The sequence below is a fragment of the Cotesia typhae genome, unplaced genomic scaffold (assembly GCF_013202065.1).
Source record: "Cotesia typhae breed Kobodo isofemale line unplaced genomic scaffold, CoteBio_Ctyphae scaffold_152, whole genome shotgun sequence".
NCBI lineage: Eukaryota > Metazoa > Arthropoda > Insecta > Hymenoptera > Braconidae > Cotesia > Cotesia typhae.
In genome coordinates, this window is record NW_027423776.1 from 771,387 (window position 1) to 784,441 (window position 13,055).

The following is a 13,055-nucleotide window of genomic DNA, read 5'->3' on the forward strand; positions in this document are numbered from 1 at the left end:
TGCCTGCCAAGATGGTGTCATTAACACTCTTGAGTACCGTAGCAAGGTGCTCCAGGTACAGCTTCCGGACATTTCCTGTAGGAGGTGTAGACAACATCCGGAGACGCTTATGCACCTTTTGTCGGCATGTCCTGTGCTGGCGAGAGGTGCATATGTCCAGCGTCACAATGCTGCCCTGAGAGTACTGTATTACTATCTTCGTCATTGGTACGGTATTGACGTGACACCAGTGCTGCCTTATCTGCCAGGAGATATTCCCCAGGTTGTTAAGAATGACAGTTGCAAAATTTATTGGAACATGCCATTTGCAACAACCCGGCGGATAGATCACAACAAACCTGATATTGTGCTCTTCGACAAGGCCACTCGTGACATTTATGTCATTGAGTTCTCGGCCCCGGCTGAATATAACATCTCAGCCAAAGAAGAGCACAAAAGACAAATATATCAGGATCTCCTGTTTGAAATTGGCAAACTTTACCCAGGTCACCGTGTCAAGCTTGTCGTCCTGATTGTTGGCGTCCTAGGAGGAATGAAATAGTCTTTTGTATCCTCACTTGCCAAAGTTCCAGCTTGCTCATCAAAAGCTGAGTTCTTGGCAGTTAGGATGCAGAAGGCTGTTTTACTTGGTTCTCTCCGTCTCTTAAGGGAAATGACTTTGGCCTGCTGTGATCACTAACCGCCTTGTTGTGCGGAGTGGTCCAGTAGTAACGGATGGAGCTCAGGCTGGGCCCTCGGAGGGGATAACCCCCCTGAGCATTTAATAGCAAAATAATAATAATAATAATAATAATAATAATAATAATAAGCGGTGCTTGCTACGTGGCCTCCAAGCGGTGCATCGCGAGAAACGCAGACCATAACACCAGGTCTGTAGGCGAACAACGTAGCCAGTGCAGTGGGCCAACTACCCACGGCATGGAAATAACTGAGTTACCACAAGATACCAACTCAGAAGTGCTCCCCACAACCGGTCCTTTTCGGATGAGGACCATTCATCAGGTGGGAGGAGCACGCCGGACCCGATGAATTATGACGACCTTGGCGCTATAAGGACCAACTTTAAGTGGACGGAGGAACTGAGAGTCGATCTCTTGGTGTGCTACCAACGTAGCGTACCGAGGGTGAGCGGTTATATGGCCCGGATGCTCACTCTTTGGAGTGATATGCATCCGGAGCTAGCGCATTTTATGCACAAACACCTGCGTAAATATGCCGCTCATCTTCGGCGTAACAGAAGATCGCTTGTGCTGGATAGAAGGCAGTCAAATAGACTTTCTTTTCCGGCGCAATTACACCAAGAGCGACGCCGTTTCTCCTTGGACAACAACAATCCCTTTGCAGGACGGCGAGTAAGAATATCTAAAAAGATAACTTACTCTCAACAACAGCTTGACGCGGTAAATGAAGATCTCCGTACAAACATCCTGGAAGATTCCACCCTGCTCACTGTGAGTCAGGTTGTGTATGGTGCAGCGGTTTCGGCTTTTCCGAGAGAGAGACATTGTCTCTCGATCGAGGCAAGGTTGAGACAGCGCATCTCACAACTTGGCTTGAAAATTGACATATCCCGGAAACAGGTCTCCCGCATTCAGTGTGTGATTGAGTTCGAAACAACTCAAAGAACATACACGCCCCGAATTCGGCGCATTGCTGCAGAACTTCGGTGGCGTCATCACACACTGAACAAGAGTACTCTTCTTGTCATCAAGGAAGAGTCTCTTAATAAATTGCGGGCTGTAGTGACTGCCAAAAAGTCACTAGAGAAAAGGCTGAAGCGGTTGGTCGACAACTCGTTGTTTCGATCCAGCCCTTCACGGTTTCTGACACCAAAGACCGATGTTACCGAGACTTATCCAACACCTGAGCGAGTGGAAGCTTTTAGGACTGAGTTGTATGGAGATCAACCAAACGTGAACGCCAACACTCCAGCTCTGCACGACTTCAAAGCATTCTGTCGGGAACACCGTCGACAGAATGCTGATGGAGAGAGCCCTGCAGTCAGTGTGGATGAAGTTCGTTCAGCTCTAAATGGCAGCAAAAATTGGGCTGCCCTGGAACCAGATGGCATTAATGTCTTCTGGTGGAAGAAGTTTACTTCTACCCACCTCCATCTGGCCCGCATATTTACATCGTACATTAAAGCTGACGATCCGATTCCGGACTGGCTTGTAGAAGGGCGAACCGTACTGATACCTAAAAAAAAAAATGTTAGCCGTCATGGGACGCCTGGTAGATGTGAAACATCGTGTGTGTACAAGTAATATACATAAAAGATAATATTATTACAGGAATTAAATATAGCCTAATGAAAAAATGAAGTATTACGAATTTCTTACAGAAAATGGTAACTTTATTTAATAAACATTTAATTACATGTGATATAAAAATTTGATATTAATATCAAGTGGCCACAATTTAAATATTTTCATCTATGACTTCAGTAATAGTTATATTCGATGTTTCCTCTGCCGGTATTACTGTGACGATTGGTCGATGATAACTAAAGTACGTTACAAAAGTATTGGATGAAACATCATCAAGATATCTCACAAATACAGCATCTATTGTTGTTCCACATTTGGTAGTAGATTTTCTTGGATTGTTGTTGATTTGCAATTGAAATTCTTTTTGAAGAAATGTCATTAATGGCATTGATTCAACTCTTGCAAAATTTACATTAAAATATCCGGCAAAAATTAATGGTAGTTTATTCCTTTTAAAAATTATTGAACCTCTTTGACTATAAGGAAATAACCTTTCATGTAAAAATGAAATTATATGATCCATTTTGTTATTAGGTGAAATGTATACTACAATCATAATTAATTCACTTCCGTCTTCTAGTTTAACATGTGAAGCACACATATCACCAATAGATGTTTGGGAAACATGAACTTCTGTAGCATTTTGAACTACTAGATCCATGTTGAGTGTAGTAACATGTGAAGTGTTGTTGTTTTTGTAAATGGCCACTCCAGCGGCTCTAACATTTTGTCGTTTAAATTTTGCAATACAATAAAAGTTACATAAGTCAACTGCTTCATCTGCAGGACACCATGTTTCAGTTAGTAACAAAAAGTTACTATTTCTGTAAATAGAATCTTGTAAATCAGCAGCATGTTTTCTGAGACTTTGACAGTTTAAAGTGTATATGGTTAATTTATTTCTGGAGTTCATAAAATCAGTGATCATTCCTTGCAATGTAGTAAGTCTGTTTAAAGATAATTTTGCAAATTCGTGCTGTAAGCTTGAAACTGATGGATCAACTCTCCTTCCATGATAAAATCTTAAATCATCTGTTCTGTTACATATAAATAACTCTTCAGCACTTGTTACTCGTGTTAAAGCTACGTAAAGTAATGGAATACTATGATTTTTACTATACTCATACACCACCTCGTCATAAGTACCTCCTCGAGACTTATGAATAGTTATAGCACATCCTGATATCAATGGAAAATGATTTCTTTTTCCCACAATAGTTTTATTATTATTAAGTGATATTGTTGAAGTTCGGCGCACAATAGGCACAGCATGTTTATCGATATTATGTTCTGCAACAAAGGCAGCGGCTTTTCTTCTAGCCACTGTACCAGTGTTTTTATCTGGAAAAACTAGCCATATGCGAGTAACTTGATTTTCTTTGTTTTGTTCGATATGAATAAGGTTTCCAACGGCGCCATTAGCTAATCCGTCTACCACGTCTATGTTAGTTGTAATAATGTAAGCTTTGCCAATAACAAAAATAATTTCGTATGGCAACCCTCCTGTATCAATCACTGACATCTTGTGTAATTTTTGTCTCATATTCGCTTCCTGCTCATGATTAGTACAGCCAGAAATTACGTCTATTGCAATTGAATCTATTTTATTTTCAGTTTGTAGAGCTCGCATGTTGTATGTGTTAACCGATTCATTATCATGGAATAATCGTGCACCACTTGGACACCGCTGTGAGACGTCTTCCTTCGTAAAAAATCTAGACTCGATAACGGCCAATTCATTATCATTTAAAATTATACCACTACCAATTTTTGTGAGAATAGAAGCAAACATTTCGTTATTTTAACGCATTATTTGAGTTAATTCGTAGAATTTTAATCGTCGCCAAAGTAAGGGTCCAACCATTCGTTGTTTTGACTGCTTATTGATCGGAGTTGTTCGAACTGGAGATAGTTGCCGCAAATCTCCAATAAAAATAATATCTAGTCCACCAAAATTTTCATCAAAATTTCCAGTTATTTGCTTTAGTCTTGCGTCTCTTTGGTTCAAGAGCTCGGCACCAATCATACTGATTTCGTCAATTATTAAAACTTTGACATATTTAAATAAGCATCGATATTGTTGTGCTCTTTCTATAGATAACGGAATTAGTTTTGATAACGATATTTTCAATGCAGTATGAATAGTAGTTCCATCAATAGCTACTGCAGCTTTACCAGTCGAAGCACACGTAATATATGGATTGCAGAACCCATCATTTTCAGAAAATCTGTTATAGATTTCCATTATCAATTTTATTACAAAGGTTTTTCCACATCCAGCTGGCCCAGTAAAAAATAATTGTAAAGGTGACTTTTCCGCCGATAAATTGTGATGAATGACGTGTAAAAGCGAATCTTTTTGCTTTTCATTAGCACTTCTCATAAACTCGCAAAAACGATCATTACTTATGATGTTTTCTCGTCTTTTGGCTATTGCTCCCAAGCTTTTAAGCGTAGCTATACGTAAATCTTCATTAACAGCAGCATCCGGATTTCTGTACAATTCTTCGAAAGGGTTTGGTTCTGGAAATCTTGTAGCCAAGTCTCGAATTTCTGATTCATCATCTATTGGCTCATCTTCATGACATAACTGTCGGCATATATCAATTGTCTTCTGAACATCAATATTTGACTCTAATTCTTTTCTTTTTTCTAAAATTTCATTCTCGTGTTCATCATATGGGGTATTCCATGCCAAATCGACCACTTTTGACCCCGACCCTTTTCGATTTGGCCGAAAGTTTTCCATCCTTTTCTACCCTATAAAAAACGGTTCTCAGAATTTTTTTGAATTTTTTTACCTAACTCCAAAAAAGTTATGAATTTTTCAAAAAAATAGCTTTTTTATTTTCAAATAGCCATAACTTTTTCAAAACTAAACATTTAGGTACCTTTTTTTTTTTTTAATTTTTGTTTTTAGATGTTCTTTCCAATAAAAAATATTGAAAAATTTTTGTAAGTCAATACATATGGAATTTTTCAGTTTTTTGACAAAAATCAATGATTTTTCGAAGTTCGACATTTTTTTTTTTAATTTTTTTTTTCTAAAATAAACTTTAATCAATTCCACAGTTATCCCTGTAGAACCCAGATTGGGCCGATTTCTCTTTCTATTTTTTTTTATTCAATTGAAAAAATATTGTTAAATTTTCAAAAATGGAAAAAAAATTTTTTTTCATAAATTTTATTTATATAATGAGATAAATACAATTCAACGATTTCATGGCATTATATTTACAATTTAGAGGCTTCATCGATGACTGTATTTAGTAAGATTCAAATTTTAATATATCAATTAGATCGATAAACTAGGGATAACAATTATCGACTTACCTATAGCCAGTAAACTAGATGATATAAGCTAGTATGTTTTGATTAAAAGTGCGGCTTTTTCATTTTGAGATCTAAAACATAACCTATAAATCTTTTGTGCAATCTAGTGTTTTATAAAAGATTGTCATTACATTTGTTGTATAAATAAATAATTTCTCTAGTTTATAAGCGCTTTTTTAATTTATCATTATGGCGTCAAAAAAGGTATTTGATCGGTGTTGTAATCCTTCTGAGTTGGAATCTCATTTTAAAAAAATTGGTTTACGTCCGGCGACTGATATTATGAAAGTAACGTTAGAATTAGATGATAATTATTTATTATGCAGTTCATGTCGAAAAAAAGCTTCAGAGTTAGTGAAGCAACAAACAAATGCTCGTAATGATCCTAGTGCTGATGTAAGTGACCGTGAAGACAACTATAGTGACAATAATGACAACAATGATCAGGCTGATAATGATAGTAATACAACTGCCATGGATCTCCCATTATCCTTATCATTCCGTAAGTTTTTTAATTATTTATACGTTACTTGAATACATTTCTAGTAGCTATATGTTTCACTATTATTTTTAAGGTTCCATGTCATTTGATAGCGAACCCAAAGCATCACAATCAAGCTCAGGATCCCAAGTTAGCGCTGCAACTCAATTACCCGTAATAAACCATGCATTAGAATTGTTAAATCAATCACCGATTCCATCGAAGAAATTGAATGATAATCAATTTTTGAACAATAAAATAAATCGGGTATCCGACAGCTTGAAAAAGTTTTGCTTTCTTCTTCAGATGAAGAATCGATTGATGACGATGGTGAAAATTTTCGCTCTCTAATTAAAATGTTGTATGATAAATTCAACGATAAAGAAACTGATAAGTCTTTGAAAATACAAATTTTAACATTATTACCTGTAAAATGGAGTGAGAGACGTATTTGTGAAACTATGAATACATCAAGACATTTGTCAAGAGTAGCAAAAATTTGGTTGAAGAAACGGGTTTACTTTCTACACCTGAATCGAAATTAGGTATGGGTAGCGTAAAATCGATGTTTTAAATACACTTGAAAACTAAATTACTCAACATTTTTGTATAGGAGGACAATTACTGATCAGGTAAAATTAAAAGTTGAAAATTTTTACAACGATGATGAGTATAGTGCTCAAATGCCCGGTATGAAAGACTTTGTATCAATTCGAAGTGATGATGGTAATCGGATACACGTCCAAAAAGACTTATCCTGTCTAACTTAAAAGAATTATACCAATATTTCTGTGAAATAAATCCTACTGAGAGAATTGGATTTTCAAAATTCGCTTCTTTGCGACCAAAACATTGTGTGTTAGCAGGGGCAAGTGGAACACACACCATCTGCGTGTGTACGATTCATCAAAACGTGAAGTTAATGATGCTTGGTAATTATCAAATTAATTAATAATTATAAATGCGTGAATTTTAAGTTTACTAAATTACTGTTATTTTAGGTGCAAATATTTATTCTTTGACAAGGAACACAGAAAAGCCCATTAAACACTACAGCGATTACTTGAGCATGATTATATGTGAAAATCCATCTTTTCAGTGTTATTTAGGTGGATGTAAAAACTGTCCTGGGGTCGATGAGTTGAGTAAAATTTTACTAAAATGTTTTGAGGACCGGGAAATCGAGAATATTACATATAAATATTGGATATCAAAACCGAGAAGTAGTTTAGAAACTATTATTAAGCCTACAGAAGAATTTGTGGAAAAATTTTGTAGTGAGTTAGAAATTCTTCTACCTCATTCGTTCATTGCTAAGGAGCAAGCCCAATTCTTGAAGACATTGAAAGAAACATTGAAACCAAACGAATACGTTATTATTTGTGATTTTGCAAAAATTATGCCTTCGTAGTACAAAATGCGGCAGCTGGTTTTCACTGGAATAATAATCAGGCAACAGTTTTTCCAGTCGTTATTTATTATACAGTAAATATCAAACTTGAACACAAAAGTTTAGTAATTATCTCAGATTCTAACAAACATGATGCCGTTGCTGTTCATGTTTTCATCGAAATAATAACTGATTACGTGAAAAGTCTTCCTGAACGTTGTAACAAGATTTATTATTTTTCTGATGGAGCTCCTCAACAATTTAAAAACTTTAAAAACTTTGTAAATTTATATTACCACGAAGATGATTTTGATATTCCTGCTGAATGGCATTTTTTTGCGACTGCCCATGGGAAAGGTCCGTGTGATGGAATCGGTGGTATTCTCAAACGACTTGCAGCGAGAGCAAGTCTCCAACTCGCGGTAGACAAACAAATAACGACACCAGAAGAACTTTTTGAATGGGCTTCTGCACCGGATAACTTGCCGAATATTATAGTGAAGTTTTCCCCAGAAGAAGATTATGACACAGCAGTAAATGATTTAAATGATCGATTTTTGAAAACGAAACCGATTACAGGAACTCAACAACTACATTGTATAATTCCGGACAAAAATGGTTGTTTACTAGTTAAAAACTTTTCGAATTCGAATGAACACAGAATTTGTAAAATATTTAAACGACAGAGAGAAAAGTAATTAATTTTAGCTGCATCAATTATTGATCTTACTAATTACAGTCATCGATGAAGCCTCTAAATTGTGAATATAATGCCGTAAAATCGTTGAATTGTATTTATCTCATTATATAAATAAAATTTATGAAAAAAAATTTTTTTTCCATTTTTGAAAATTTAACAATATTATTTCAATTGAATAAAAAAAATAGAAAGAGAAATCGGCCCAATCTGGGTTCTACAGGGATAACTGTGGAATTGATTAAAGTTTATTTTAGAAAAAAAAAATAAAAAAAAAAAAAAATGTCGAACTTCGAAAAATCATTGATTTTTATCAAAAAACTGAAAAATTCCATATGTATTGACTTACAAAAATTTTTTAATATTTTTTATCGGAAAGTACATCTAAAAACAAAAATTTAAAGTTAGGTAAAAAGGAGTTAGGTAAAAAGGAGTTAGGTAAAAAAATTCAAAAAAATTCTGAGAACCGTTTTTTATAGGGTAGAAAAGGATGGAAAACTTTCGGCCAAATCGAAAAGGGTCGGGGTCAAAAGTGGTCGATTTGGCATGGAATACCCCATATATAGTTGTGAATTTCATATCTGCTAATATTTCTGTATCTTCATTTTTAAATGGTATATGTAAGGTAACCATTTCTCTTCTGTACTCGTTGCAATCCGCAGTCATGTCATAATTTCTATAACGAATAATTCGAGGCTGCTTTTTTTGACGTATTCCCCCTTATTGTTTTTGGTATATTTGGAAACTGAGCTAACGAAATAGCTTCCAGTTCTTCTGGCCGTTTCTGATACTTATCATGCCAATCTTCCTTCCAAATATCAGTAGATTCGTCATCCAGTTCATCTATTTGTTTTTGTGTTTTTTTAATCTACTGTCGTTCAATAGGCCAACAAGTATTAATATACTGAATTGCTATTGATGATTTAGACATTGGTAACCGTAGAAGATACAAAGCAGCTTCTTGACTACTCATCTCAATGGTATTTAGCATGTCAACACTCATTTTACGAGTTATTTCAACAATATCAAATTCGGGATTCTCATTCATGACTTCTATTATCTTACGTTGCAAATTACTAATACCTCTGTTGGTCTTATTTACATATTCAACCACGTATACCGTACAAGAATATTCTTCAGTAATAATTTGGAAATCGATATTAGATTTTAATACATTAAAAACAAACGGATTGAAAGTATTGTGCCATTTTTCGGATGGATGTCGTATATAGAATATTTTTGGCCTACTAATACCAGATATTAGAATATCTGTGTATTCTTCGTCTGATATTATTACTTTCATGATAATCATCAATACTGTCATAATCATTACTTTCTATATTAATTCTTATTTCATTATATCTTATCAAATGTTTTTTGTAAAGTGGATCAGTTTTTTCCATCGGTATTAAAATAATTGTGGATTTACAAGGCATGAATGGTGCTTCAAATCGGCACTTTTGCACTGAAGTAGATCTTATTTTTTTGTAGCACGTGAAAGTATGCTTATGGGTAAGTAATTTTATATTTTCGGATGTTTCTGAAGTTGATACTGACACTAAACTATCAATCATTTCTATTGCTTTTTTTGCTCTTTTCCAAGAATATCTGTGGGAGCATTATCAAGCCATACAAGGATATGCGCGTGTGGACTTCCACGATGTTGAAATTCAATCCTCAGAAAGTAGTTTATAACTCTAAATTTACCAAAAGGACTGAACTTCTTTGATTGTAAAATCGTCATTATAATATTAACTAGCTTGTTAAAATAAATAGCACATGTTACAGCATCGTTGTTAATTAATGAACTTTTTTGGAAAAAATTGAGTTCTGGTACGATGAGATTTTGCACATCTTCTTTTCCTTCAGCTAATTTATACAGCAATGTTAATAAAACCGGCCACCCTATTTCATTTGCGCTTAGTGTCATGAATGCAGTTGGCTTCCTTAGCTGCCGCATCATTGCAAATAAATCTTTTTTCCTTGAAGACCAGTACCAGACTGAATTTGGTATTGAACGTAAGAAAGCTAGATTTGACTCCATGCAGTTATGAATACTAGTCTTCAGATTGAACTTGTTCCTTGGTTATATTGCTATCTGTACCAAGATGTTTAAAAGCGATCGTTAAACAGTCACGAACTCGCAGTCTCATAATTTTTACAGCCATATACACTACTGGAAAAAATTAAGGGATCAAAAAAAAATTCCAAATTTTTCGGTAGTTTTCAACAGGCCGTAACTTTGAGAGAAATGGTCGTACAGGAAATAAAAAAAAGGAAATTGTAGCTCCAAGTTTCTAGTTTTTGGATTAGAACTTCAAAATTTTGTAGCCTCCGCGGTTTATGAGTAATCGTAGAAAAACCAGCAACAAAAAAATTCTCAAAAGTTTTTTAGTTTTTTTATTTTGGTCTACGGGCGTGGAAAAATTTTTTTTAGCTTAACCACCATAAGGATCGGATACTTTGTTCATTTAGCTTTAATTTTTTTTTTTAAACACCCTGATACGTCCACTCCTCGCTGAGATATCAGTCTTCAAATGGAAAAGGATCTTTTTGTCTTTGATTATCGATATCTCAGCAACCAATGATCGCACAGAAAGTTAAAGGTGGGTTTCAAGAACTTGAATGAATTCCCCTTAACGACTGTCCATTGTTTTTTCGAAAAAAATTTTTTCTTTCCGTCACATGAATTTGAAAATGCAACAAAAAAGGGCTTTTAGTGGTTTTTGGAAAATCAAGCGCTGGATCGAAAATATTGAGGAAACCACTAATATTAAGTGTGCCTTTTACAGTTCAATATGTCCACAAAAACCCTACAAAGAATCAAATTAATCCAGCCAGCCGTTTTTTTGTTTCACTTGATCGAATTTTTGAAAAAATTAAAGGATCACGTTTTTGCTCTGAAAAGCTCATAATTTTTAAAAATGAGAAAAAAATGGTTTTTTCGAGCTTTTTCCACATTTTCATTCCAAAAAGTGCTTAAATTTTCAAAAAAAAAAAAATTCAAAAAAAAAAATTTTCAAAAAAAAATTTTTTTCGAAAAAAAAATTAAAAAAAAAAAATTTTTTTTGGAAAAATTTTTTTTTTAACAAGTTAAGGAAACTCAAAAAACCATCGCCCAATGATTTTTATCACCTTTCCACCGCTGCATTCCTTGATTCTACTGATCTCCTTTTAATTAAATTAATAAAAAAAGTTAATACCCCCAATCGAATTTCGATTTTTTTCATACGCTTTTCGGAGTTTTTTTTTCTTTTCTTTTTGTGAATCCTTAGCAAATCGCTTCATTCAACAGTTTTTTTCAAAACTAATCCCTCTGCGCTAAAAAAAATTTTTTTTAATTTTTTGGTCAAAATTGAAAATTTCTGACTTTTGATTCTTAATCATGGTTAGACATTTATCGGAGGTGGAAGTCGCTCGGTTAGTGACTCTTATCGACGAAGGTTACACTCAACATGCAGTTGCTATCCGGATGGGTGTAAGTCAATCTGTCGTATCTCGAGCTTATACCAGATACCAAGAGACGAATCATTATCATCGTTGCCCCGGACAAGGTCGCCATCGAGTCACTAATGCCCGCGATGATCGAACAATTGTTAGAGAAGTTCGACGACAACCTTTCGTCAATGCGAATATTGTCGCTCGAAACTTCCCCAATCGCAGACAACAGCAACAACAACAGCAACAGCGACGACGGCATCAAGTGCGAAACATTTGCTCTCGAACAATCATCAACCGTCTTCGTGAAACTGGGTTACACGCACGACATCCTAATCGTGTACCCCTGTTGACAGCAAGACATCGTCGAGCTCGTTTAGCGTATGCTTACGATCATCGAAATTGGAACTTGAGGGAATGGACAAATGTTTTATTCACTGATGAGTCTCGTTTTAATCTGTATGGCAACGATCGACGTCCTCTCGTTTGGCGCCGTCGTGGAGAACGTTTTCACCAGAACTTTGTCCGTCCAGTCGTTGCCTACGGCGGTGGATCAGTTATGGTGTGGGGCGGCGTTTCACGAAATTGGAGAACACCTTTGGTAATTGTACGCGAAAATTTGACAGCTAGACGTTACATCTCACAGCCAACATTACTCGGCGCTTCTGTGAGCGGCATGACATCACATTGTTGCGACACCCAGCAATGAGTCCAGATCTCAACCCCATAGAGCACGTTTGGGACATAATGGGCCGTCGGTTGCGCAGAGAGTATCCAAATTTGCAGAACTTAGCTGCTTTGGAGCGCGCGCTTCAGCACATTTGGAATACCATTCCGCAGCCTCAAATTACCGTCTGCATACACATGGCTGAACGTTTGAGAGCCGTTATTGAAAACAGGGGTGGTAATACCCGGTATTGAACCAACAAAAACCTTCAGAGAATGAGTTTGGAGTCATTAAATACGGTGGAACTGACGAGCCACCGGGTCTCAATTCTCCTGAAATACCTTACACACACACAAACACAAACACACACACACACACACACACACACAGAAGCGTAAATCCGACCGCGCGACCTCCACGTGGTACGCTTTGGATAACGCTAATGCCGGCAGTAATTGTTTTCTTAAACTGTTCAAGAGAAAAAATTTCAAAAAAAATTTTTTTTTTAATTTTTTTTTTTTTTTTCAATTTAAGCACTTTCTGGAACAAAAATGTGGAAAAAGCTCGAAAAAACAATTTTTTTCTCATTTTTAAAAATTATGAGCTTTTCAGAGCAAAAAACGTGATCCTTTAATTTTTTCAAAAATTCGATCAAGTGAATCCGATCCTTATGGTGGTTAAGCTAAAAAAATTTTTTCCACGCCCGTAGACCAAAAAAAAAAACTAAAAAAATTTTGAGAATTTTTTTGTTGCTGGTTTTTCTACGATTACTCAGAAACCGC

General features: G+C 35.5%; 1 protein-coding gene across 4 annotated transcripts in view; it reads right to left on the bottom strand.

The window, feature by feature from the left end:
* The window catches only part of LOC141536652 (uncharacterized), a 230,481-nt gene that overhangs the window by 89,122 nt on the left and 128,304 nt on the right, over nucleotides 1-13,055 (bottom strand). The gene's annotated exons all lie outside the window — the stretch shown is intronic.